This window comes from Corapipo altera, unplaced genomic scaffold (assembly GCF_003945725.1).
Source record: "Corapipo altera isolate COAL_440 unplaced genomic scaffold, ASM394572v1 24b, whole genome shotgun sequence".
NCBI classification, from domain to species: Eukaryota; Metazoa; Chordata; class Aves; order Passeriformes; family Pipridae; genus Corapipo; species Corapipo altera.
In genome coordinates, this window is record NW_020884888.1 from 12,712,108 (window position 1) to 12,738,935 (window position 26,828).

At 37.9% G+C, this 26,828-nt stretch overlaps 1 long non-coding RNA gene across 1 annotated transcript; it reads left to right on the top strand.

Annotated features, from left to right (window-relative positions):
• Window positions 1-705: 705 nt before the first annotated feature.
• On the top strand, window positions 706-3,521 carry LOC113947425. Its single transcript, XR_003527719.1, has 3 exons — window positions 706-778; window positions 1,651-2,954; window positions 3,416-3,521. It is a non-coding gene; the product is annotated as an uncharacterized LOC113947425 (long non-coding RNA).
• The last annotated feature ends 23,307 nt before the right edge of the window (window positions 3,522-26,828 follow it).

A 26,828-nucleotide genomic window follows, 5' to 3' on the forward strand; every position in this document is an offset into this window, starting at 1 on the left:
GATTAGGCCTTGATCAGAACTGCTATGGGCAAATCTACTCTATAACATATGTAAAATCAATAGAAAGGGTGAGAGGAGCTGATTTCTTGTAGTTTGTGGTGTTCTGCCTCTTCTCAGGCATGGAATAAGTACTGTAAAAATTGGGCAAGATCGGATGCAGAATGAACCTTGAGTAAATTAGACTGGGCAGGGTATAGGTGCTATTTTAAACAGAGCATAATTCTAAGCCTTTGAAACAGGAGACATTTTTGAATATAAAGAAAAAGTGTGGGGTTTAGGTATGTTATTTAGTTAGTAAAAAAGAAGTAAAGCAATTTATGAGAGTCTGTAATATTTCAGTGTGTCTACAGTACTTATTATGTGTGGTTTCTTTCTTGTCTTACCAATGAGAAGAAAGGTTCATGACTGAAGATCTCATTATATATTATTCAACTTCTGTAGTTTTAATATTCAAACATCTCTGCAATGACTTGATTTATGTAAAGAATTGGTCTTAAAAGTATTGCTTATTCTTAGGGAACAGTTTTTCTTAGTGTCTATTGTATCTCCTGACTTCCAACTCTTTTCTCTCAATATTACTCTAAATTTTGTAGCATCCGTTCTTAATATGTACTTGTGTTATTACTACCTAATCATACATTTTCTCTGCTTAAATAATAGTACTTGTTGGAGAATAATCAACTGTTATCATCTCTTGCTAAACCAGAAAAAATTAACAAGAGAACGTGGACAATGGTTCAGAAATCGCCCCTTTTACTCCACTGTAAATGGGGAAATAGTAAGTACATTGAATCAATACAAATGAAGTTTTTGCAATGGAAGGGATAAAAGCTTGTTTTGGTAGTAAGATGAGAAAGACGCATGACAAAAAATTGTGTGACAGCCTGTTAGCACATCAACGCTTGCAAACTTGTTTCTTGTATTAGGACAATGTCATTTTCTTGGATGAACTTACTCTTGGTGGTGTATGTAGATGTAGCTTTTCTGGTTTAATTAAAAGCTGGTTTCTTTTAAGTCTTTGAATACTTGCTTGAAAAATTTCCATTTATCCCCAGATCTCCCTTTCACAACAGATTTATTTGCAAATTGTCATATTATCTAAAAAAGTTTACAGGGAAACATCACACTGGAAAGAAGCAGAGAACCTGTGACTGCAGTTACAGGCAGAGATATGGGTTCTTACTAACATCGAAAGGACTATAATGACACTCTGAAGGTGTTAGTGAATAGTCAGCATAGATTTATGAAGGGGAAATAATGTCTGACAGCCTAACACAATTTGAAGACTGGCTTGGTAGATGAGGGGAGAGCAGTGGATGTTGTTTATCTTAAGTTTAGAAAGGCTTTCAACATTGCCTCCTATAACATCCCTCTTGGACAAGCTGATGAAGTATAAGGATAGACGATTGTATAGGGATTGAAAACTTGCTGAACTGCTGTGCTCAGACTGTTGTCAGCAGGAGCACAAAGCCCACCTGGAGGCCAGCCACTAGTGGTGTGCCTCAGGGGCCAGTACTGGGTCTGATCATGCTACCACCATGAATGACCTGGACACGGGGCAATACACTCTCAGCACATTGATGTATAATGCAGAAGCAGGCCAGGGAGGTTAGTGGTTAGCTAACAAGCTGAATGTGCTGCCTTTTACAGGCAGCCTTACAGGCTGGATCATGTAGCCAGAAGGAGTCTCATGAAGTTTAGCAAAGGAGAATGCTGAGTCCTGCACATGACGAGGAATAGCCTTATGAAGTTTAACAACAGGAAATACAAAGACCTGGACAGCAGGAGAAACAACCCTATGCACCAGCATAAGCTCAGGGCCAAGTGGCTGGTGAGAAGCTCTGCAAACAAAGGCCTAGGGATCCTGACGGAGAAGTTTGAAATGAGCCAACAGTGCACCCGTGTCACACAGGCTATATTAAGAAAGCTGTTTCCAGCAGGTTAGGGAAGGTAATCAGCACTGGTAAGACAGATCACAGAATAAGCTGAGTTGGAAGGGACTCATAAGGATCATTGAATCCAACCATTAGCACTGCACAGGACCATCCACAAGAGTAACAACATGTGCCTAAGAGTATCTGGTATGCTGCGCCTGGTTTTGGGCTCCTCAATGCAAGAAGGGCATGGACATACTATAGTACACCCAGCAAAGGGTCACAAAGATGATTCAGGAATTGGAGCATGTATTATCATAGCAATAAAATAGTATCTGATTTACATAATATTTCTTTTATTTGTTTTGTTTGCTTTTATGTATTGGTTTTGTTTATTATTTACTTTCTATCTATTTATTTTCTTTCTAATTTCACTTGCAAAATAAATTTTATGATGTAAACCAGTAATATATCAAACCAAAGCAATAGGCATAAGTAGAAATAACAATGATTTTGTTTTTACCTTTGTTCTTTTGAGAGTTAGTTTGGCTGAGGAGTGTGATATTACATCTTTTTTTATTTAAAAAAATGGTGAAAAATTTCAATGTTTTGAAAAATGAAGAGGGTTGGCATGCCTTCAGAACTACCATCACATAATCTGTAAAATCTGAAATGTATGACACAGCATTTGATTTTAGAATGAGCTGTTATTACATTAAGATTGAGCACACAATAAAATAATTATGAAAATGAATATTGCATTTTTGTGATATATAGTTTAAGAATAATTTTAAATCACATAAATATATTGCTTTCTTTGGATGTCTCTGTTGGAAAAGTGTTTCAGCAAAAGATGGGGTAGAGTTAGGAAAATTAGAGGTGTAGCAAACTCTTAAATATACTTTCCACACTAAGCAAATAAAATCCAAGTTTTTTGTGCCCTAAAGCCAAATGTCAAGTTTTATCTTTGCCCTCAGATGGCAGCTAAAAAGGAACCACAGAGTTTTAAGACACAGGATCCTACAGGCACAGCTCAAGCTTATCAAAAGAGAATCTTTGTCCTCCTCTGTCTCACCTCAGGTAAACAAATAAAGTGAATCCTAAGGTAAGTGTCCTTAGTGTTGCTTCTGGCAATACTCACTGTAGTAGGGTCACACTCTACTGACAATGTTTGAATTAAAGGTTCCAAACATAAATGATTTATAAACTGTACGAAGAACCTTGTCCTAAAGAAACAACCTGTTTTGTCCATTTGTAATGAATTGCTGCAGACTGGCCCCTTTACAGCTGAATGTTTACACAAAGAAGGAAGCAAATTAAAGTGCCATCCAAGTTCTCTTCATTATGTACTAGAAAAACCTGTCTTGGTATTTGAGTACCCTGCTGTGGTACAAGATAAATCTGCTTCTTTTGCATAATATGCATGTAAAAAATAGATTAAACGCTTGCTTTTCTGGAAATAGAAAGCCTCATAATATCTGAGACTTGTTTTCCCTCCCTCTTTGTGTGCCTGTGGACTTGGTTGGCTGCTCACTTTAAAGTCTGCGTAGAAATTACCTGAGTTTTATGGTGACAGTAGGAAGCAGCCAGTGGATGCAATTGTGTTTCCACCTCCATTTGCTCAAGCACCACTCCTGGATACAGGATACAAAAGGAGCTGGAAGGAAAGAAGAGATCCTCTCTGAGAGCCCCAGCAAATCACAATAGTGTCAGTATTTGGAAACTGCAGCTGAGCTGTGACATGCCAGCATTTTGAACTCAGTTCCTCTGATCGTACATTATTTGTGTCTTCTCAGCTTTCTAGTTTCATGTCAGTCATTATGAATTTGGTTTTGAGTGAATTGATGCCAGATAGTCAGACCTGGGGAGTTAGAAAGATTCTGTAAGTCTGTGTTTGATTATGCCTCATCTAAGTGCTAAAATGTTAGCTGAATCGGTTCAGACGTGTTAGACAGGCACAAATGGAGCACAATGAGAAAAAAAAAAGAATCAAAAATACCAATGACAGATTGAAAGGGATCAGAAACACCTCAAGAGGAGGAGTTTGTGTAAAAGAGGCAGCAAAGCTCTCTGTCTTAGGCTGTTGCTGACTTACTTGTGCAAACCAATGCCTTATACATTCTTAATTTTCTGGGAAGGTGCTATTTATATTACTAGTACCTCCTATAATCAGCTGACCAGAAGAAGTCTATGGTTGCTGTCTGAACCTGTCTCATTTTTTCAAGTTTCTTTTAGTCTGGTCCCTTTCATTTTCCTGGAGAAAATTACTGAAGCTTGTTGTGCTTCGCTTTGTAGGTACTGTCTGTTCTGTGCTACTTTTTCACATATATCCCAGAGGTGATGAAGTGAAAGGAGCCTCAAAGGGATGAGAAGATGGAGATCTCTGAATGAAAGCAGAAGCTGTCACAGAATATGTTGAAGTATTGCTTATTTAGTGTATAAATGAAATTCATAAAGCTGTCTTCACCCATATACCATTTTTTCATATAAGATGATCTGTTGGTTGACTGGGACAGTCTAGTTTAACTAGTACTTCCATAAGAGATTTTCCCCACCTGAGAATTTACTCTCAAAACTGAAACAAAAATCCTTCACATTTAATTGTGCATCCAGTTGGCTTTCTCCTTATACCTAAGTTAATAACTTGTTTGAACAATTTATGTTTTGGAATAAGCTTATTCCTACACGCAGAAACTTTATCAAAGTATGACATGTATATTTGTATTAATGGGATGATTTACTGGCAGAATTTTCTGTCCAGTGCCAGAGTTCTCTGTCTCCAGTAATTATTTCTGTCATCACATGCTTTACTAATTTATTTTTTTGACTGACCTTTCGTAGGCATCATCTTTTGTTATTAAGTGTTAGTCAGGAAAATTGTGACTTGTAAACTGCACACTCTGTCAGTACTTACAAGCCATCATCTGTTGCTGAAAACCAGAGAAAACATGAAAGAATGGCCTTGTTAGTAAGGTTTTTGTACAGGACTCAGAAAAACCTGTTTTACTTTGTGGCTTTGACACGCACGCCTTATGTGGCCTCTGAAGAATTGTGTAGGTTCAGAATCCAAGCTGTGTAAACATGATAATGATAATTCCTCCACTATGTATTTACCTCACACTAGCATTACAACCTTTTCAGAAAATGTTATAAGTTTTACTACATTTGCACAATGCAGAACAGTGGTCTGTGGGCTCCTTTTGGTCCACAGTAGCACAAAGAATAGCATTAGAAGCTACAAATCATTTCTTTTTTTGCATATGTTCAATGGAAAAAAATAAGCGGGTCTGCTGTGATTTATTCTGTAGGTATGGTATCGGTGTCTTGTAGAGTTGTACACAGCAACCATTTCTAATTTCCTGCCATTTATCCAGAGATTACTGTAAGAATCAAAGAAAGAAAGCGAAGAAAACTTTTCTTCATCAGATTCAACCACCCATAAATATTGGTGTAATAGATCTGTATCTGAACTAGCAACCCTTTCTTAACTCTTCGTCAAGAATAACATGCTGTCTCCTGGATCAGAATAATGCTGTATGTGGATGAGTGGAAGGCTGAAATGAGTCCCTGGTGCACCATTTTGGAGAGTGCTTACAAGGTTTACATGCATTTAATGAAGATTATGTCCAGTGTCAGAAACTCAAGTTGCAAGAATTATTAGGTTTATTAAGAATTACAGAGAATTACTCCAGAAAGGAAGAGATCTAATATCAAACTGTATTAATTCCATCTGAAGCTTCAAACTGAAACTGAATCACATGTTATATTTTTTTTTTTTCCTTAGTAAACATGAATAAAATTGCATTTGTGTTGCTAGGAACAGAGGGCTTTACACCCAAAATGTAATTCCTGACTTTCCAGGGAAAGGTCTCAAAATTCAAAGAGGAAATAAACCAAATCATTTCACCTTAAAATTGCATTGAAATACTTAATTTGACTGGTCACATAATCTGTATCATAACACTGTCAAGTGCTAATTTCCAGAAAAGTAATAAAAAGACTGGACAGTTATACTAGGCCCTATTCTCCCTACTATTGGGTAGACTATCTTTTCCTGATCCCTGAGGCTGAACAGATAGCATCTGACATGAAGAAAGTTCTCTGCATCCTTTATTTGGATTCACAAATACTGGTAATGGTCTCAGGGATTTGGCCAAGTTTCTCCAGAAAGTGAGAATTCATGCTGTTCTCCCTGACTCTGAAGAAATCCCCATGGTGGTTTCTTTAGCAGATCATTCGAGGAACTTGTGTGGAGAAATGTATTACACACACAGGCTGAGAACTGAGAAGTTTCACACACAAATCAATTTTGACAAGAGCGGACCACAAATAAAAGCTCAGGTTAGTTTAATATTCCACTCTGGCAGCCCACATGGAGAGCTGATAGCCACCTGCCTGGTTTGGACTATCATAAAGTGTCAAACAATTTTCAAAATTTGGTAGCACTTAGTTCAGCTGCAATCACTGACAAGACAGGATCTGAGCTCTGGTGGTTCCTGAAGGGGATTCCCCACACTAAGTTACAGTAGAATGAAGGCTGAGGCACTTTTAAATCTGATTTAGAACTTGCAACTCTTAATGATGCAATATCCAAGACTTCATGTTGTTGTACTTGAAGATCATTAGGAAAGCTGCCACTAACTCTCTATTTCTTGGCTCTCTTAAGAAAGCTCATGGTCTAACAAAACCATTTGACTCACATGAGATTATAATTTTCAAAGTTTTTTTCCCATTTTTGATTTTTTTTTTCTCTGAAGGAAATGGTAGGACGAAAGCAAAAGAATTAAAGGCAGCAGACTGAACTTTGGAATCACATACTTGCATTGGCAGGATCTGTAGCAGCCCCAGCACCAAAAAGAACACCTACTAAACCAACATGAGGAGTCATTTTGCATAATTTCTCATTTTATGGCCATGTGGGCTTTGGGACAGAGAAAGAGGTTTTCAAGGAAGCTTCGGAAATATTATAAACCAAAATAAAAGTTATTAGGTTTTATGCTTTGACATAAACTTTCTATGCCCATCTAACCTATCTGAAAAGTCCATTTTCCTACTCAGAATAGTTCATTCCAACTTTATTCTCTATTTAACCCATGTTTCTTCGTTCTTTATTTTTATTATTTCCTGTGTTATTGCAGTCCTCCTGTTGCTCCCTGGTAAACTGCTTTTGTGAGTCCTCTTTTTCCAACTCCATCCATCCTTCTTGCCTGTCCTGAGCTCTGGCAATCCTATGTACTATTCCAGTTAACACCAGCTTACTACTTACAATGGATCCTGTACTCAGAACCATTCCCTCAATCCCTCCCACTACCCCATCTTGCATGTCTTCCCATCACTCATTTATCCTACTGCACATGGTGCTTGACTGAGGCTTGCAATGGGTGAGATTATAGGTAGCAGTGAAAACCAAGACTGCCTGGAGAACAGAAATCCTATTTGAGGTGCACCCCTCTGTGATTCTTTCCTAATCCTAGAAAGGTTGCTATGAAGCTGGAGGGCGATGGCTCTCCTGGGAGATGCAGGGTGCTGTACCAATAACTTGCATGTGCTGGAATCAGAGAGACTTTCATTGGAAATGATGCACTTCAGTGTTACTGTAAGTGCTATTATTAAGAGCCTGTCAAAACTAATTTTGGTGAAATGACCCTTTGTTAAAGATGAAACTACTTTAATAAAAATTACAGGGTGGGAAAAATATCCGAGACTTTTTTCCCAGCTGTGTGAATGGATTCTTCCTCCCCATTCCCTGGCCAACTTAATCTCCAGTTCCAAACAATTCAGTTCGTAAAGATAATGCTGTGCAAAGTTGCAGTAACTCTTCTATTTAATGAAAACAAATTTCAAGGCAAATGGATTGAAACCCTTCAGGCTGCTCTACCTCTATGTCCTGCTAAATTTTCTTTCTTTCATGTCTCTCAAAGACCATGCATGACAATAGTATCCCGAAAAACTAGCAGTTGTTCACAGTATATTTGATTCAAGAATAGAATACTTAAATATTCAAAATTAGTTCAATTTTTATTTTAAGCTTTACTACATTTGTTTGCTTTCAGGGGTATGTTGTCTTTTCAAAAGATTACAGTCCAAGTGAGAAGTAAAAAAGAATTTATCAGATGCATGTGATGAAAGTAAGACAACTCAGCCAGTTTATTATATAAATTGTCATCAGCAGAGAGTAGGTGGAAAATGTTCATTTCAAACAAATAACTCTCTCAATAAATAGTCATTATTTCTGATCTCTAAGAATTTTTCTTATATGGTTTTACTGTAAGGCAGAAGAGAGAGCAATTTTATTTGTTTAAAAAAAACCTCTTTGTGTGCATGAAGAATAGGGAACTACAAGGATTATTTATATTGGACCACAATGCAAATTTGTAGCCAAGGGATGCAGGGAGCAATGGAGAGCATCTATTTTTTTCTTTCTTTTTTTTTTTTTTTTTTTGTGTGTGTTATACTCGTTCAGAAATCAAGTAAGTGGCTCAGACCCTCCAAGGCAGATTGTCCTTTCTCTTGGAAGTAGTTGAGACTGTTTCTGGAGGGCTCTTGGAGCCCACAGGCTGGAGGTAGAGGCAAAGAACCTGAGCCTGCATTTCACAGGGAGACTCTACTAGGAGGAACAGGGAGCAGACAAAACCCACACCTGAGATATGACAGTGAAAATCCAAAGGCTAAAGAGGATGGTGCAGTTTTCTGCAGACTAGAAAGTTCTTGGTTACACCGAAAGCAAGACTACAATAGATAGCAGGAAAAGTGGTTTATGAGTTTTTAAAATTTCTAGTTTGCTCATTTTTATAATTTAAGGGTTCTTTTTATGACCTTTTACTTTTGCTGTTGAGAAAAGAAAGTATTCTACACTCTTAGATACAAATTAAAACCTGCATTCCTTACTTTTTAATTTTTTTTACCTTTGTTTTCTCATTTTAAATCGTGCCACTCTTACAAAAGTTCATTGTAAGCTCATTACTGAAATAATCTCAAAACTGTATTTGTTTCAGAGTACTTTTATAGATGATAAGAGCACTAGCATACAACTATCTCTGTTACCTATTCTTCAAATAACACAAGTGTAAATAGAATGCATTCACAAAATAAATAATAAAACATATATAAAAAGCCAAAATTGTTAATAAATGACAATGCATTAAAAAACCCAACCAATTTAAAATTCTTGCTGATTTTGTGTATTTCAGTCAGCTGAGTTATTATAAGGCACATTCTAATTTTCCAGCTCTAGCTGCCTGATTGATCAAGAGGTGTGGATTCTGCAGTCTCTCCAACATTTTATAAGTCTCTGGCATTTTAACTCACTTCATTCAATTATCCAATCACTGATATAGTAAAACAATACTACTTTAAGAGTTTTATTGCTCTTACTTATTGTTATGATTAATGTAAAACTGCAAGTGGCTTTGCATCCTGTGTTGGGTTTCTGAATGTGTTAATGTCCATACAATTTCCATTTCCTAGCCCTGGCAGGTAATGTTGATTGGCACTGGCAAGATAGAAAGTCTTCCATTTGTAGTAAACTGCAGAGATGCTAAAGATCAAATTAGTGTAGCTTAATAAAGCAGATGGGAACTTGCAGTCAGGTCCAAACACGCCATTGTTGTATTGGCTGTGATTCTGTATCAAGGACTCTCAGAAGATTCAGACATTCAGCATCAGAGATTTGAGGCTTTCAGCCAGCAGTTGGGGTTGTTATTCCAGCTTTCCATTCTCTTGTGCACAATTCATTCACTCAGCTATGCTTGATCCTGCAGTTCTTCCTTCCTAAGGAGTCCTCCTGCCTCCCCTCAGCTTGTTCTCTCTCACCACTGGCTCAAGAGCTGCTTGTTTTTTCTCAGTGAAAGGAGTTTTATATCTTCAGTGTTTTGTTTGAATGGACTTTTTCTGACCTGCAAGTTGCCTTAACTTAGTGCAACTTGTTGAAGCTTGGACAAGCCTTTCCCTGCCCTATCCTGAGGCACTAGGAACAGAAAAACAAAGTGACTTTCTTTTCATTATAAAGTTTTATGTTTTAAAACATCTGTTTGTGGATAAATAATTATTAGGCAACAGCTAAGAAAATAATTCCCAGCAAGACAGACAGGAGGAAACAGACTATTCTATTGATGCTTGAAATCCATTAAAAGGAACTATTGACAAAATAAGTTTCTTAAGTATTGTCTGTAACAGTGTCCGCTGCTGGCTCCTGGTGATACTAAAAGTTCTGGAACACCACGGTAAAAAGGTTTCTTACAGTACTTGTGACCTGAAATGGTTACAGACCAATTGCAGCAAAAATTTGTTATAGGTGTAGAAGAAAACATACCTGATAAACATGCCATCAGTTAGAAAATCCTCAATAAACATTTATATATTTACCATATGTCTCCATGTGACAAGAGAACTCAGATTCAAATAAATAATCAATATATATGTAAGTATTTATTATTTTTGTAATGTATGTGTTTATACAGACACATATTCAACATGCACAGCATTTGAAGATTAGGTGTTTTTAGCCAGTCAAACTGGACAAGTTCAAATAAGCCAAGGACCTTCTAAAAACTGTATAGCCTTTAGATTAAGTGAAACATTTTCTGATATAAGACTTCCAGAATGAGTATCCAGAATGAGTATTATAAGTATTCCCAAATGAGCAAACCTGAGTATGCGGTGTACTCCTCTCTATTTGGTGCTATGTATCTGTGTTTTGGGTTGCACAGAGGTAGTTGTGACTGGGGTGAGAGAGATGGTACTAGGTTAAACAAAATCCTTTTAGTCCCTATCCTCGTGTGGTATTTTTAGAAAGAAATTACACTCGTTTGGTATGTGACATGCGCGGGGTCACACACTCGTAATGCCACAGATTCCTTGCAGTCAAAGTGCTAAGGTGACTGTCATGACTGGACTTCCAGTTATAACAAACCTGGCTGTCCTTGATGAACTGCTGCACATCTTTTAATACTACCTCAAGAAAGTCCTCTGTAGTTGTCTCCTATGATTAATGGATGTACATAAATAAGTTCTGCAGGTATGCTGGTTTTTACAGGGAATTCTAATTAGTTAGAATAACAGGTTCCTCTATTAGGTGCACACAATTATTCTACACTCCAATTTTTCTGCCAGAAAAATCTACCTTTATCGACAGAAGTGACTACCACGGCAGTAGAATCTGTTAAACTTATTACAGTCTGTCCTAAGATAAACACATGAAATACTAATTTTTTCCCACATAAATTGTTATTTCCAGAATCCATGTTTTGCAGAAGATGCCTAGTTAATAAGGTTCTGTTTAACCGGGTCTTTAAGGATCACTGTTCTTGCTTTCATCCAAAAGAACTGGTTACTGCTGCTGCTGGGAATAAACAATAGCAGTGATGTTGTGTTTGTTCTTTACTCCCTCTCTTAGTCAAAGAAAAGGTGTTATCATTCACTGGAAGAGTATAACTTCATTTTTCTTTGCTGTAGAGTGATGATAAAACTCATTGAGACAATACTTCTGGTAGTTCTCTAACTCACAGAAGTTCTTAATTTTGAAAATTCCTCTCTCTCAAAATTCCCATTAGAAATAAACAGGTCAAGAATACTTTTTTCCTTTCAGAGAAATTCAGAGAGTCTTGAAACTCAATCTTTTCTGCCAGCATATAGCAATGCATGTTTACTCATTGTGACTTGTGTTTCCCATCTGCTGGAAATAATTTTCTTTAGATTGTTTAGTTTCCCCTCAAAAAGATATACCATCTTGTATTTAGTTGCAGTTACCTAAAGTCCTCCTAATCCTATGGGTTGAGGCTATGGCTCCCCTTCACAATTCCAGGTCCCACCTCTTCCTCTTTAGTGGGAGTGTGTTATATGCAGGATACTTCTTTCTTTCTGGCAGGAGGCCAACCTCAGGAAAAAGGGAATAGCTGTCCTCCCAGCACAGTGCCTTTAGCCAGAAGGACAGAGGAACCCCTGTGTTGCTTTGTTTGGTACCATTTCAGACAGCTCTCTTTGATACTCAGAGTCCAGATGATGCTGCATGAGCTGGGATCCTGATGCTACAGACATCTCTTCTTAGGTTACTGAGGCCAGCCCATCTTCCCTCACTGCCCTCTGTGGCCAACAGTATTTGACTGCCCTGGAGAAACAAAGCTGAGCAGATTTAGAGAGCTGCTGAGCAAGTCTGGTGATCGCAGATGTCACATACAGAAATCCCTGCTTTAGCTTTTCGTGGAGAAGGGCCAATTTTCATGTGCCTCTGCTTATTCTAACCACCAGTTTAAAGTCATGCTTCAACAAATAAAGATTAGAAGATATAGGTCAAATCACTGCAGAAAATCAACACAGTCCTTAAAATCTAGCAGTAGAATTTACTTGATAACAGGGAATTCATGTTTTCCTCACTGAACTGGAGAAGCTATATTTCTCTGAAAGGTAATGTGTCTGAAAGATACATGAACCTTATTTCCAAAAGCTGCTTGAAAGCCCAAGAAATCCTGAGATCGTGAGAAATAGTAAAAGCCTATTTGTCAGTGCAAATCCCATCAGTTGCAGTTTGTTTTTCCTATCATCTTGGATGCAAAGGTGATCAGAAGGCTCACAAGCCCCTGTTTTCCATAACACTATCATCTAAAGCCTTCTCCAGTCTTGTGCCACATAGAGTTTAAATGACAAGAAGTAATTTTAGCAAGATTCATCAGCAAAATTCAAGTCCTCTGTGCTTTGAAGATCAAAAGACTATCACAGATATGATCATTCCCATTTACTGTGTTATCACATTCTCCATTTTCACCTCTGAATGATGGCAAATTCTAGTCTTGATAACTCCAGCTTCAGCATTTATGATTTTTATTTCATGCCTTTCAATCCTGAGACCTTCAAATCTGACTAACTGCATCACTTTTATCTGCTCACTAATAACTCTCCGACTGACATGTTGTGAAGCTTGAAACCACTCCCGTGGACTTTAAAGGTTGATCACTCATATGGGGGTGTTGATGAATATAAGTTTTGTCTGCAAAATTTAAAAGAGAAATCTTTTCAGGATCAATGTTACCACAAGCCCTTTTAATATTTTTCATCCCCAGAACTGAACTCATAAACTTGTCAGCCCATCATGAATATTGAAATAAACAAATACAAATCAGACCATCTGATAAAGCACCCTATTCTCCCCTCCCCACACCCAGCGTGTGAATACTGCTGTATTAAAACCTAGCATTTCACTCACAGTAGAGGCACACTGCTGATGTGAAAGATCACCTAAATGGAATAAATGTAAATGAACATTTTCTCAGCCAGATATTAAATGTGCTATGTGTGCAACTGATTCTTGGCCATGTGTGAGACAAATATAAATACCATTAATCAGCTTTGGAGTAGAATTTTTCCTTTGCCTCTTAGTCCTTTCCTTCTTTTTTAACAGCTAAAAAGGCAGGAGAAAGGGGCAAAACTAGTCTCAGTTGCTGATGAACTGTAACACTACAAATCATCAGGGAAAGAGTCCTGGTGTCTCAGCACTCAAAAAATTAACAAGGGCTACTTTTGACAGCAACATAAAACACCACATTTTTCTCAGTAAATTAACCACAGTAAGTGAAATGATGGCTGAAGACTGCATCTGTGGGAGACAAAAATGACACTTTCCTCAGGCCTAGGCAACACAGTTTAGACAAGCATGCAAGTTGCCTGCTGGGTTATTGCTTCACAGCCTGTGTGGGTGGTGTGTTGCTTCTCTAGATGAATTAACTCTGTGCTGCTGTTAAAATGGTCATTGACTTGAACTGCATTTTTGTTACTTTCAAAATACATGTGCCAGACACATGAAATAAGAGAGCTGCAAATGCTAATAATGCTATCGTGTACAGTGCTGAATTCCCAGGAACATTTGGGAAGATTCTTAAAGTTCTTTGAAGGAGGAAAGACAGGTGAAGATGTAAGCAGCAAAATTATTGCACTTGTGGGTATCTGTTGTCTTGTTGAACACTGTCTCATGATGCAGAAAAGGCTACAGTTGTGCAGGCTATATTTCTTCATTGGCAGTGTGGTGGGACCTTAGGTCGTGTTGAATGCTTGCGCTGGGCTGCCCAGGCTATCCTGCTAAAAATTAGCACAGTAGAGCTGCTAGTAGCTCTTAGACTTACACAGGAAAATGTCTCATGATACCCTCACGTCTTTACATGTGACTGCCAACTAACTTTTAGCTAATTTAGTTGAAAAACAAATCAAGAAAAGATTAAATAAGGAGATTCTCTTGTGACATCAAATTCCTGTCCACAAAATATTGCTTCCTTAAGTGCAGTTTGAAACCAAATATAAGCATTTGTAAATGAAGCAGCTAATTAACTGCTCCAGTGGAGGATAATAGGTGGAAGCAATCAGAGATTTAAGGAAAGAAAAAGGCAATGTATTAAAAATGCATCAGTATTTCAAAGTTGATGAGCAAAAGATATCTTAGTTTTAAGACAGGAAATATTGGACAATCAAATTGTCCATTAGCTAACCATTATCTTTCAAAGAGCCTCACAGATGTTCTCTCTAGATTCCTCATTCTGAATGAGCTTCTCACCTATTTTTACTTCCCATTAGCGGCATTTTGTTTGTTGCAAAGATAATGAAAAAAAGAACATCCCAAAATTCATGTACTGATTCTTACCCTGGCCTCTGCTAGTGAATACTTGTCTGACTGACTGTTTACAAGTGTCGAATTAACTCCTCTGCTTGGAGGCTTATATTGACTTAAAATACCTCATGGATCAAATGTGAAACTTCTCTTTGATTTGTTTATTACAACCAGCAGTATAGAATCCAATAGCATAAAAAGGCTTCAAAAGCGGCTCTGGTGCAGTGAGTCAAGAGAATGATTTGCAAGATTACAGCATTTAGTAGTGATCCCAGCACTGCCAATTTTCGACATCCTGTGTGAGGAAACTACATAAACCCCAGTATTGTGTAGGTTTTCTGTCTTTATAATACTTCTGCCTCCTTTTCCTAAGACATACTTCGAAGAAGTTGGACCACATAAACAATGAGTAAAATTTGTGTAGACTATCTTAAAGTGTTTCTCATATCAAACAGCATTATATAAAAAATAAAGATATCTTCAATAGTTAAAGCAACCAGTGGTGATGTTTGCAAGTGAAAGAAAAAAGTCCAGTGTTCTTCAAGTTCCCAGGAAGGGCTTTCCCGACTAGAAGGAGTAGAGAGGTCAAAGAGTTTTAAAGGCAGAGTAGAAGATAAAGCATCAGCCGCATTTTCCCCCTTAAAATTCCTGGATAAAGAGAAAGATTATCAGATTCTCACTGAAGAGAAGGGCTCATCCAAAATTAAATTAGTCAGATCAATGAAGCAAAATCAGTATGCTGTTGAAACACAAGGCTCAGAAGAGAATTTCAGTTGAAGTTCCACCCCAGGTTTTCCTCAGGTGGCTTGCAGTGGCATGGCCTTAATGCAACAACACTTGGTAACTCAAGACAATTCTTTTTCCATTTAGAAAAGATATTTAGCACAGAATTTTTAAATTTGATAAATACCACCTTTTCCTCCTCTGAAATGCTTGTCTGCTTCAGTGATATATGTAGTTACTTCTCATACACATTTCTTCTATGTAGAATTACTCCAGATAAAAATATTTACTATGTATGAGGTAAAATTCTGTGTAATAAAGCAGTTTTCACTGGGTTAAAAAGTAATAACACTGTTGCCAATTATGAAGAGCTTTCCAAGTTTTGCAGTGCTAATACTTCAGTGGTTTAAGTTTTCTTGCCTAGAGCTATTGTCAAAATAAGTAGGAATATACACCTGGAAGGGGCCACTTGGCTTACTGAGGCCATTTTCCTGCTGGTGCAGACAGCCAAACTACCTGATCTTTTTCATACACTGATAGAAACTCTATTTTTTAACACCATTTATGCATTTTCTCTCTTGTGTCACTCAAAAAAGAAGTTCCAGAACTCATTCAAGTAGAAATAAATCTCTAGATTCAAGTAGAATTAAATCTCTAGATTTAAGCACACATTTATTCATTAACAGACAACCATTTTTTCCTGTGCCAAAAATGTCCTTTAACTTAAGTATTTTTTTCCTTTCAGAGTTCATGCTTCTGATGATGTATTTACAGACAGTAGTCATATCTCTTCTCATTCTTACAAGTACTTTAAATTTTGCAAAACACAATAAATAAGAAGATAAACTCTTTGGAAGAATATGTTGAACTCAGAAGTAATGCCAAGAAAATTTTTGAGACATAATCCTTTAAAGCATAAAAAATACAGAGCTATATTTGCTCTTAACACTTTCAAATCTAAGATATGGTAAAATTATGTACAAAGGAAGAAGCTACTGTGAACACTGTTGTGATGGTGAGGTGTGTAGAAAAATGTATTGGGCTTTACACATAAATTTGGATTACTGGGAAATTTGTTATATTGAAAGAAGAAATGTTGGCAGAGATTACCATCTGACCTTCTAGTACTCATGCCTGACAAATTCACTGAACAGAGATGTCACTGGATAAAAGGGGGGAAAAAACTCGGTACCCCAGACCTGATCATATCTTTAAATTTTTCTGTTTGTCCTTTGTGATGTTACCTTTCAAAAGCATTTATGAAAAGTCACTGTAGAACTATTTGCAGGTGTAATTATCACAAGTATCTAGTGGCTACATATAACTTCACCTGTGACTAGCTAAATTGTGTGGTTTATGTTTACAGATACAAAATTTGCCAGAAAATGAAAAGGTCAGTTAAATGCAAATCAGGATCAGAAGTAAAATATTTCCAGATATTTTTGTTGACTTCAGCAGGCTTTGGATCTCACTTGAAGCATTTTTAATTTTCTGGATCAGCTCTTGCAATGTTTCTGGGTGACAAGGTACACTTCTATAAATAGGAGAAGTAACAGTTCTTGATCTTTTAGTATAATGTAAGGTAATATTGATATTTTTATTGAAAAACACTGTTGATTTAAATTTCACCTTTAAAGGTCATGACTGACAGGTAGAGGAGATCAGAAACCAGAGCAGTTGAGTTTTGTTGGGTAGATTGGTTACCAAAAGTACCAACAGATACGCCTTTTTATAAAGACTGTTCTAAAACTGGCAGTGCTGTCAGCAGTTACATTTTGTAGTTGCTTGGAGTATTAGGCATTCCTGAATGGCTGTAGTTCTTCTTCTCAACAGCAGCTTAGGTACTTTTTAGGTCAATAAGTACTATTGTCCATCAGAAGAGAAAGGTTGAACATATAGTTAAACATCACTCTATTTGTATGAAAATCACCCTAGTGTATATATTGTGTGTTGTTATCAGGTTTTCCAAAAGGAATTAGTGGTGTCATTCAGCTGAATTTGATCAATACCTGTTGCAAAACTCATGGATTTGTTCAGAAGACACTATTGATATTCTATTGGTATTCCCCAAGACTGATCTAGTCTTGGGGAAACAAGTGGAAATATTTTGAATGCCCATTCATAAAACCAGACACAAATACTGTTGTGTTTTTGCTTCAATAATTGTGCCATTTTGTAGAACCTTTTCTTTGTTTCTAGGTCCATTACTTATTCCAATTATTGTTTATTTCTCTTGTCTGTCACCTAAACTCATCTCTGGTTACACTCTTTGTTTTTCCACACTGCTGATCTCCTTATAACTTTTAAGGTAAAGGTCACAAGAGCTAGACTATTTTCTACGGTTTGAAAAGCACCAGCTTCTTAAAGCTTTCCAATTTTCTGTGCTTCCTCCATATTTTTCACTCCATTGATTATAATGTAACTCACTTTCAGAAGTTTCCAAATGAAAAAACCCTGTTTCTTCTGAGATTTTCTGAGATGAGTATGGTTCAGTCAGGGTGTTAAGTGTAACAAAGTCATCTGCATAATGTGGCATGTGGGATCATTATATGAGCACAACATCTGTGATGTGACAGAGTACAAGCCAGCTTCTATGGTACAAAGCAAAGAACAGTAATGTTTTAACACAGAAGACTCTTAATTGTCAAAAATAATGCAGCTTTTATTCTACAGATAAAAGCACGATCGACAGATATTAGATATTAATTAAAAAAACCCCTGGTGTATTTCTTAAAACATGTCTTTTGCTTTATTGATGTTTCAGTATCAGTAATTGTGTATGATGTGTCAGTGTTTCTCTGACTTTGGATTTTATTGGCAAGCTCATAGTACTCTAGTGCCTGTTGAAAAATATCTGCTTCCTTGATTATTTTTCTGTTGTCAACTTTATCATGCCATCCCAGTTCTCAGATCTTGTGAAGCATGTTTCAGGTGCTTATGGCAGATATAAACACACGTTAAAAGCCACATTGAAGATATGGATGAAATAAATGCATAGTCTATTGTATCTGTCAATGTCCAGTATGAATATGCTCATAGATGAATATTTAGGTTTGAAGGCAAGGGGCAAACTGATGAAAATAGGCAAAATTACTTTGACAGGAAATAATTTCTGCAAATTTCCTGTTGTCCACTGAGCTAGTCACCTCATCAGAGAAGGGTCATTTGGTCAGGCATTTTGCCCTCGCAGGCATTTTTTCTCTGCTGACTAATCCCAATGACTGACTTGTGCTTCTACCTAATTTGGCACTGGGGCATTCCTAGGTAGTTTTCCCTTTGCTGCTGATATTACAGTGAAAGCCCTCATCATCTGTCCCCAGCCAGAGATCTGTCTCTTCTAACTGCTCTCTGCTACAAAGGGCAACTCCTCCTCCTCCTCAGAGGGTCTGTATCCTTCCACATGAGCATGATAAAGCTACCTCACATTTCAAGTTGAGAAAACACAATTTCAAGATTAGTGAACCAGTCTAAAAGGCTACAAGAGTTCAGTATGGGAAGCACAGCTTAGCTGCACCTGTTGTACAGTCTATAAATGTGTCACTGGCTTTAGAATTACAGCAGCTGTGTGCTCGCACAGCTTTTCCATGCCAGTTTCCTACCTGGGGAAAGGTTAGTGGCAGCCAAACCCAGTGGCATCTAGGTCTTCTTTCTGTATTCATAATATGCAAACAAGCCTTTGATAAAGAATTGTCAATATAATACTTTTTTAGATCTTACATTGAAAAGAAACAAACAAGCTATATTCTCAGAAAACTGACTCAGCATCAGGAATTGATTAGAAAAACAAATTCTTTGCAGTTACTCTTGTTTGCCTGCCATTCTTTTCCTTCCTTTTGCTACCCTTTCCTCCCCAAACAGCTGGTAGAACAATAAAGCATAGGTATGTATAACAGTATTATATGTAAACTCCCACAGAAATATTCTTTTATTTCAATACTTGAATTATTTATATGTACTTGTATGAAAAGGTGTTTTTCAGTCTTGAATAAAAGAAACATCTTCTCAACATTTGAATTAGATATGAGCTGCACAGAACACAATCACACAATTCTCTGACATAACATAAGAAAGAAGAAGAATCTGAAGGTGTTAATGTAGAAAAAAGCTTAGGAGAAAAAAATGCAGTTTAAAAGCCAAGAAAGGTGATTTTTATGTTACAGTGTCTCTTTCCCATGCCTATATAGTTAATATAGACATTAACAACTAAAAACAGTGATTTCTGCTAATGTTTTGTTATAATGAACTATTATTTTATTATAAAGAACTATTGTAGAAATGTCTTTCATGCACTATGATTTATTTGCAACTAAATGTTTTAGGATATGGTTTTGTTACCCACCTTATTTAACTTCCTGGGAAATTAAGTTTTCTTTCTCTCTTCAGTTTACATTCTGTGTCTGTCTTTAGCTAGACTACAATTCCCAAGGAAAGTTTGATGTCAACAGTTTAAGGTATTTCTCAACATAACGCAGGACTTTGGGAAGCCTCCCACTGGCTGTTGGGAAAGTCAAATATCAGAATCATAATGACACCTAGCCCATTACTGGAGAAAAATGAAACTCAGTAATGGGCCCTTGGTGATTTTTTTAGTTCTCAGGTATCAGCACGAAAGAAAGAAGCAGTGGTATCTGCAGGCCCAGCAGCAGCACTCACAGACTGGATGTTTTCACAGTGAATACTAAACAAGGGTTGCTGGTGCGGCATACTGCAGTATCAATTATATCGTCATGTAAAAAGGTTGTAGCAGAAAACAAGGAGACACATGTGATGCTTTTTAAAAATCTCATTTTCTAAGACAGATTATACAGGAAAAGAGAATAAGATTACTGAGACTACAGTAATAAAATGTAGCAAATGGTAACTCAAAAAAGCAGCACTGTCACTCTACCAAAGGGAAAAGAACTTGTTGGAGCTTAACCAGTGGTACACTGGAGCAATCCCTGGCTATCTGTTCTTCCTTTGTTCCTGTTCTTACAGGGACTCTGACTGTCTTTTACCCCTTTTTTATTATCTTTGTCTTTTTCCTGTATACAGCATGTTGTATATATATTCCTTTTGCCTCTGTCATGTCCTGAAATCAATCCTACTTAACTCCCAAAGCTGCATTCCTTCAGTAAAACAGTAACTGAGCATGTGGTGTCAGGCACACTTAGAAGGTTTTCTTCAGCACCTTCTGAACTGGTCATCTGCTGCACAGTGGCTTACAATAGAAGGGTTTGGGGCTTGATAACCTATTCCACGAGGATGTCAGCAAGCTGCACAGGATCCAGCAGAAGACTGGAAAGTCAGGACCAAGATCACACAGGTTGTGAGAAGTGGTTAACAGAGCTGGGCTTTTCTAGCTTGGAATATGGAAGGTTAAATGTAAACTCACAGCAGCCTACAACTGCTTGAAGGGATTTGCAAAGAAAGTCTTGACTGTGGCAGGTGATATGAGACAAAACCCACAAGCTGCAAGTTGAGTAGCTTAAATTGGACATGTCTTCCAAGAGTCACCCAGAGAAGTGGTAGAATTTACATCCCTAGAGTTTTTTTCAAACTTTTCTCAGAAACATTATAGAATCTTCTCTGAGGAATGAGACTGAACATTGATGTAATGAGACTATTTCTGGAAGGATGAGAGAAAAGGAAAGGGAAAGGTTTTACAAAAGGAATCTCTCAAGTAGTACTGACTAGCACCAGTTCATCCTCTGATCTTTCAGTTTGAGAGTCTGCCATGGAAAAATATAAATGAAAAAAGCAAACCTCTCACATGCATTGGAATAACAATGATTTTGTTTTAATAATGAGGGGTTTTTTTTCGTGAATTCTGTGTTTATTGTCTATTTTAGTGTATGTAGGGATTTAGTGTAGCATCATTCCCACTATTTCAGAAAGATCATGATCACAAGTAGGCAACTATGTTGTGATAATATAGCTGTGTTTCTTTAAAGTAAATGTCAGTCTTTAAAAAGAAGGTATATTTGGGAATGACTGGATTTAAACAGGTTAGTAGTGATCAAATTATTATTGTGTAGACCACTTGGAGAAGAAAAATATAATAAACCATTCTATTTCACAAACTAAAAAAATCAATAGCTTTACCACATTAAATATAACATTAATATTTTTTTCATCTGCCTTAGTCAGCTCTATCAAGTCATCAAATGCAACCTAATTTTCTTCCAAGACTAGAACTGTACTGAACGACCATTTTGATAAAGCCTTTCATATTAATCAACTTCTGTACCAATATCTTCATAAGCTAAAACTGAGTTTCAAGCAAATGGTCCAGAATTTTTTGCTTTTGAAAATCACAGGAACTGTTGTTTTGATAAAAATAGCTCTCCTGTATGTCATGCCTTCAGAACTGTTTTTGAATAAATAAGTATATCTGATGAGAAAGCCGAGGATCAACATAGTTTTAGGCATTTACTCAGAGCTGCAGTAACAATTGAAAACTGAAGCTGAAATTTTGAGGCATTTTATGTGGTTCAGGTTTTTTTAACATTTTGATCTTTGACAGCTTAAAGGTTAATTTCAATAAGTACTTCCTCTCAAAGCTAACAAATTATACCTTTTTGAAGTAACCAAGGGATATGCTAAATGTTTTTTTCATTTTAGTGCTTTATTTTCTTCTTTATAAGGAAAGTGGAATTAAATTTTTCAATCCCCAGTGACTCATTCTCTGATGAAAAATAAGTTCATGTGATCTGTAAGTGAGAAGTGTATTGATATTGAGGGTTTCTCCCTTTTAGTGGAGAATATATATATCAAACTACTATTATATGAATGCTGTCAAAAATATCTTGATAACAGATTGTGTAAAATATGATTTACCTAATCCATTTTAAGGTTTACTAATTCCTGATGGGTTTTTTAGAAAATGTTTGGAACTAGTGCTGTAAAAGAAACATTTTTTACTGTTTTATGTAACTTTACTGAAGTTTCAAGGATTTTCCCCCTATGGAGTAAGTTAATCCAAAACCTGGCAAGGACTGCAAAAATGACTGTGACAGCACAGAAGACCTAATGACCTTCACAAGAGAAGTTTCAGTCTTCAGTGTGAATATGATCTGCTGGTTTGGATTTCTGTTTTGCCAAATTTAACCTTCAGTCTATTCTCATGAAAAAGACTCAGTCATGGAGATATTGATTAGCCAAGGATGCTTACTTTCTAGTGTCTTTTATGTCTTTTTATTTTTGTGGTTTGCAGTGGATCTTTTTGTTTTGGTTTTGTTATTTTTTTCTTTTTAATATTCAATATATCATTGTAAAAGCAGAGAGTCTGATCTAGTTCTGTTTTGATTTAGGGGAATGACTTGAACCGTAAATTGTGCAATTATTAACTGTTGCCCTATTTCTGATAGATCAATATTTTCCAATCTGTGAAAAACAACACCATTTTTTAAAAAAATCCCACAACTAGTTCTCTGTAGAACTGACTTTGGTTAGTTAAAGAGCATGATGACTGTATGATTTTTGTAGAGAATACCCTTTGTTAGATTTTGAGCATCTAATGTTTATGGACATACCCACTTGGACTGCAATCCTAGGTTGAATATGACCAAGATCAAATGAATCCTTGGGCCTACTAAAATAATTGCCTCAGTGCTATTAATGAAATGTTCATTGTAGTTAGATTTCTAAAAGCTAAGCCTTTTTGTAATTCATCTTTGTGGAGATCCTTTCTTAAATATTGTTGATAATACTAATGGGAAAAAAAAAATCATATTCTACTTCAAAAGGGGCAGCATTTTGTTGATTACCGAAAGGCTCTATGTAAAAAATATGTAAAGCATTTTGTGATACTTAAAGATGAAAGTTACTGAGTATATATGAGTTAACAACAGTAGCTGTATCTAAGGGCTTCTATCCAGTATTGGTATCGTATTTTCCTGAGGAGAGACAGGAAACACATGCACCATCAGCTAAGGTTTAGAAACCACCTAGAGTAAAGGGTACATTTCATTTCCCCATCAAATTTTAATTTTCTTGAGATAGACTCTATCCTTGAAAGGTTATTAGGCTTAACTGTCAAATAGCAGTCTTGGTTGGAATTAAGGTTGTAGTTATATATATGTAGTATATGTCCCAGACAAATGTAACCATTTCAGGAGACTGAACATAGTTATACAGATTTTTATTATCTCTTTTGTTTTGAATAATCATGGATGAATGGAAGTCCTTCCTTACAGTGATCTCCTCGTGTTGTCTGGTACAGAGTTAAATTTCTTCAGTAGCTGATATAGTGCTGTATTTTGAATTCAGGATGAAAATAATGTTGATAACACACGTTTTAGTTGTTGCTAAGCAGTTTTTACACTAAGTCAAGGACTTTTCAGCTTCTCACACCATCCTTTCAGCGAGGAGGCTGGGGGACACAAGAAGAGTAGAAACAGCCAAGACAGCTGATCCAAAACAACCAAAGGAGTATTCCACTCAGTATATAAACCAGCAGGAAAGCTGGCTGGGGGACTGCTACTGGGGACTGGCTGTACTTCAGTGAGTGGTGAGCAGTTGCAGAGTGCATCACTTGTTTTGTATATTCTAACTCTTTGTATTTTTATTATTGTTTTCTCTCTTAGTTTTCTGTCCTTTTATATTGTCTTTATCTCAAGCCACAAATTTTACCTTCCCCCCCCCCCCATTCTTTCTCCCATTACCCTGGGCAAAGAGGTGGGAGGGAGTGGTATGAGGATGGAGTGAGCGAGTGCCTACGTGGTGTTTATCTGCCTGCTGGTTTAAACCGCAATGGCCCTTTTTAGGACCCAACATGAGGCAAGAAGGATTGAGACAATGACAGATCTGACCAGAGAATGTTAAACCAAATTTGTTATAAACATTCATTATATTAGTTTAGCAATCACTGGTCACAATGTTGCTCTATTTGCCCTCAGAGTCGTGCTTGTTCTGAGGGTTGTCTTGTTGTCATGGTTTGAGATAGCCCCAAAATCCAATTCTCTAGCTCCATTCCCCCCCCCACATCTCAACCTAATGTGAGATGGGTTTTTCCAGACAAAACACAACCAGACTCAGAATGGGGGAAAGGGAATATATTACAATGACTGTACAAATAAATACTATAACACATTATACACATGATCACAGCTATCTCTACCATGACATATAGTATTTACAATGGATCAGATCTCTTCTCCCCTCCAAATAAAAGTCCAGGAGGGAAAGAAGGACAGATCCCTTCCAGTCTCTCAGGGCAGCAGCTTCTTCAGAGTAGCAGAAAGCAGTCTATCTCTCTCTCTCATGCATGCAGCTGTTGCTGGATCTCTGCCAGCACTCACGAGGGAGGTATCCAAGCCCCCTCGGCCCCGTCGTCAATCAACCGAAGGGGTCTTCCGTGGGCTGCGTTGACCCCAGACAAAGGTCGCTCCACCACGGTCATATCACGAGACACAGGGGGCTTCGTGACAGTCTGGTATCTCCAGGAGATTCAAACTCCTTGCAGGGCCTCTGTGCCCTGTCTCAGGCTGCGAGCTTCTTTGTAGCTTGCAGCAAGGGAGGGCCCCCAAGGCCAACCTCCCACACCGTCCTGGCTCAGCTCTCAGGACGACTGAGCTTCGCTTCTCAGCTCCTCTCTGCAGTGCATATTGCACTTCAAGGCTCTTTCAAGTAAGAGTCTGTCATCTTCCTCCTTTCTAGGAGGTCTCAAAGGAGTTTGGGGGGTCTGGTATTAGTTCTTACCCCCAGAACTCTGTGACTCTGCTGCGGCCTCTCTTTTCCTCGGCTCTCCTTCCAGGAGTCTTCTCTGTGGTGCTGCATGTTGTTCCTGCTGCTCTTTCGGTTCAGGTCTTATCAGTTGGCTTTTAGCCATAACTTCTGGATGCTGCCACTGCTTCTGCTCTGTTTCTGCTCACTCACGATGGAAAACATCTCTCATCTTACAACTACAGGCACCTAGTCCAGCTTTATGCTCTTCCAGGTCCCTGCAGCTCCCCAGCCCGGGGCTGGGAGGCCTCAGAGGCCCCGAGGGGCTCCGGGCCCCTTTCCTCGTGGCTCCTACAACATGGCTACTTCTTCTAACAACCAAACTACAACTCTTCTCTTCCGGTGCTTGTGATATGTTTACATTTCTGCAGGAGCACTCATTGGACAGAACTTCAAAACTTCCAGGGGTTTCCACCCCTGGGGGTTACCAATTTTTTAGCTTCTGGGGGAAAACAAGGTTCAAACCACCACACTTGTGTAGCCCCGTGTATGCTGTATACGTTCCCATCTGTGGTGCTTATCGTGTCTTGGGGCTGGGTTAAGGTTGTCATCTTGTTGTGCTCTGTTTTATCAGTGTCATGATCTGATAAAACGGCAGGTGGTGGGAGAGTACCTAGTGTGTGCACTGGGCACTGCCTTCATCCCGGTGCTTCAGGAGCCACCTGTTGGGAATTACTGTTGATTACACTGTTACCTTTTCTCCTGGGAGAGCCCAGCCATGGGGGAAACACCTTCCTCCATCTTCCCCTCCTCCTCCAGGATGATTACAATAGCTCTTGAGAATTTTGAATATTCCTGGGATGGTCAAACCAGCGTGTTCCTGTTGCTATGTCTCCTGAACGTGTTTCAGGTCTTAGTGATACTCTGTAAGAGTATCACTCAGCAATCTGCCATGAGGTTGGATATCTATGAGTGTCACGGTGGGGGATAATATGGGCAAGTGCCTAGGGCAGTGGGCACCTTCAACTTTTTGGAATTTCACCCCTGAACAAGTGCAGAATCCTGAAAAAGAGTATGATATTTGGAAAAATAATGCTGTCACCTTGGCAATTCTAGAGAGACTCAAGTCACTGCAATATGCTGTGGTCTGGCCCAGGCCTACCAAGCCCTGTTCAACACTATCAGTACCCTTAAGGGGAAAACAGAAGGTCTCTGGCTCTGACAACAAAAGGACAGGCACAGTGGCTACTCAGAAACAGTCACTGTGGTTATTCCAACACCCATGACAAACACCATGGCTATTCCAATCCCTGCAAGGGAAGTGGATTGGGCAGATTACTACAAAGCAGGGCCATCACAAAAACAGGAAGAGGAAGAAGCTGCTGATCTGGGAGGAGGAAGAGGAAGAACTCATAAATGAGGCGATAACCCCTCTATCCCTATCCCTGAGTCATCTGAGAGATATGCGAAAAGATTTCAGCTGTCTTCCAGGCAATTGCTACACGCTGTAGTAATTCCAACTGCCTGGAATTAGAGGTTAAGGAAACCAGAAAGCTGGGATTCCTTTCTAGGGAAGGAGTCATGGACAAAACAATTGGAGAAGAGGTACAAGCCCCTGGTCTCTGGAATTGACTCCTGTCAGCATGAAGGAAAGGCAGTCCTTCAAGGAATTCATCATGAGCAAAAATCAAATGGCTTTTGAGGATAAAAGATAAATAATCAAAGACATCTGTAACTCTTTAGTCTTCAAAAATCTACCCACATTATTTCAGGATGATTTTTAAGACTGAACTTTGTGTGTCAAACTTGGCAGACATTTACTTGTCTTTATTTAAAAATATTTCACAGGGAAATATACAGTACTTTTCCTTTTTTCTTTCAATAATTTTAAAACAAATTTGCAGAAAAAAAAAATCAAGTCATAGCTAAAATGTGGTCAGCTGCCTTTTCTTCACCTGCTTTGCAAAGCACAGTGACCCACTTAAGAGGAAACACAT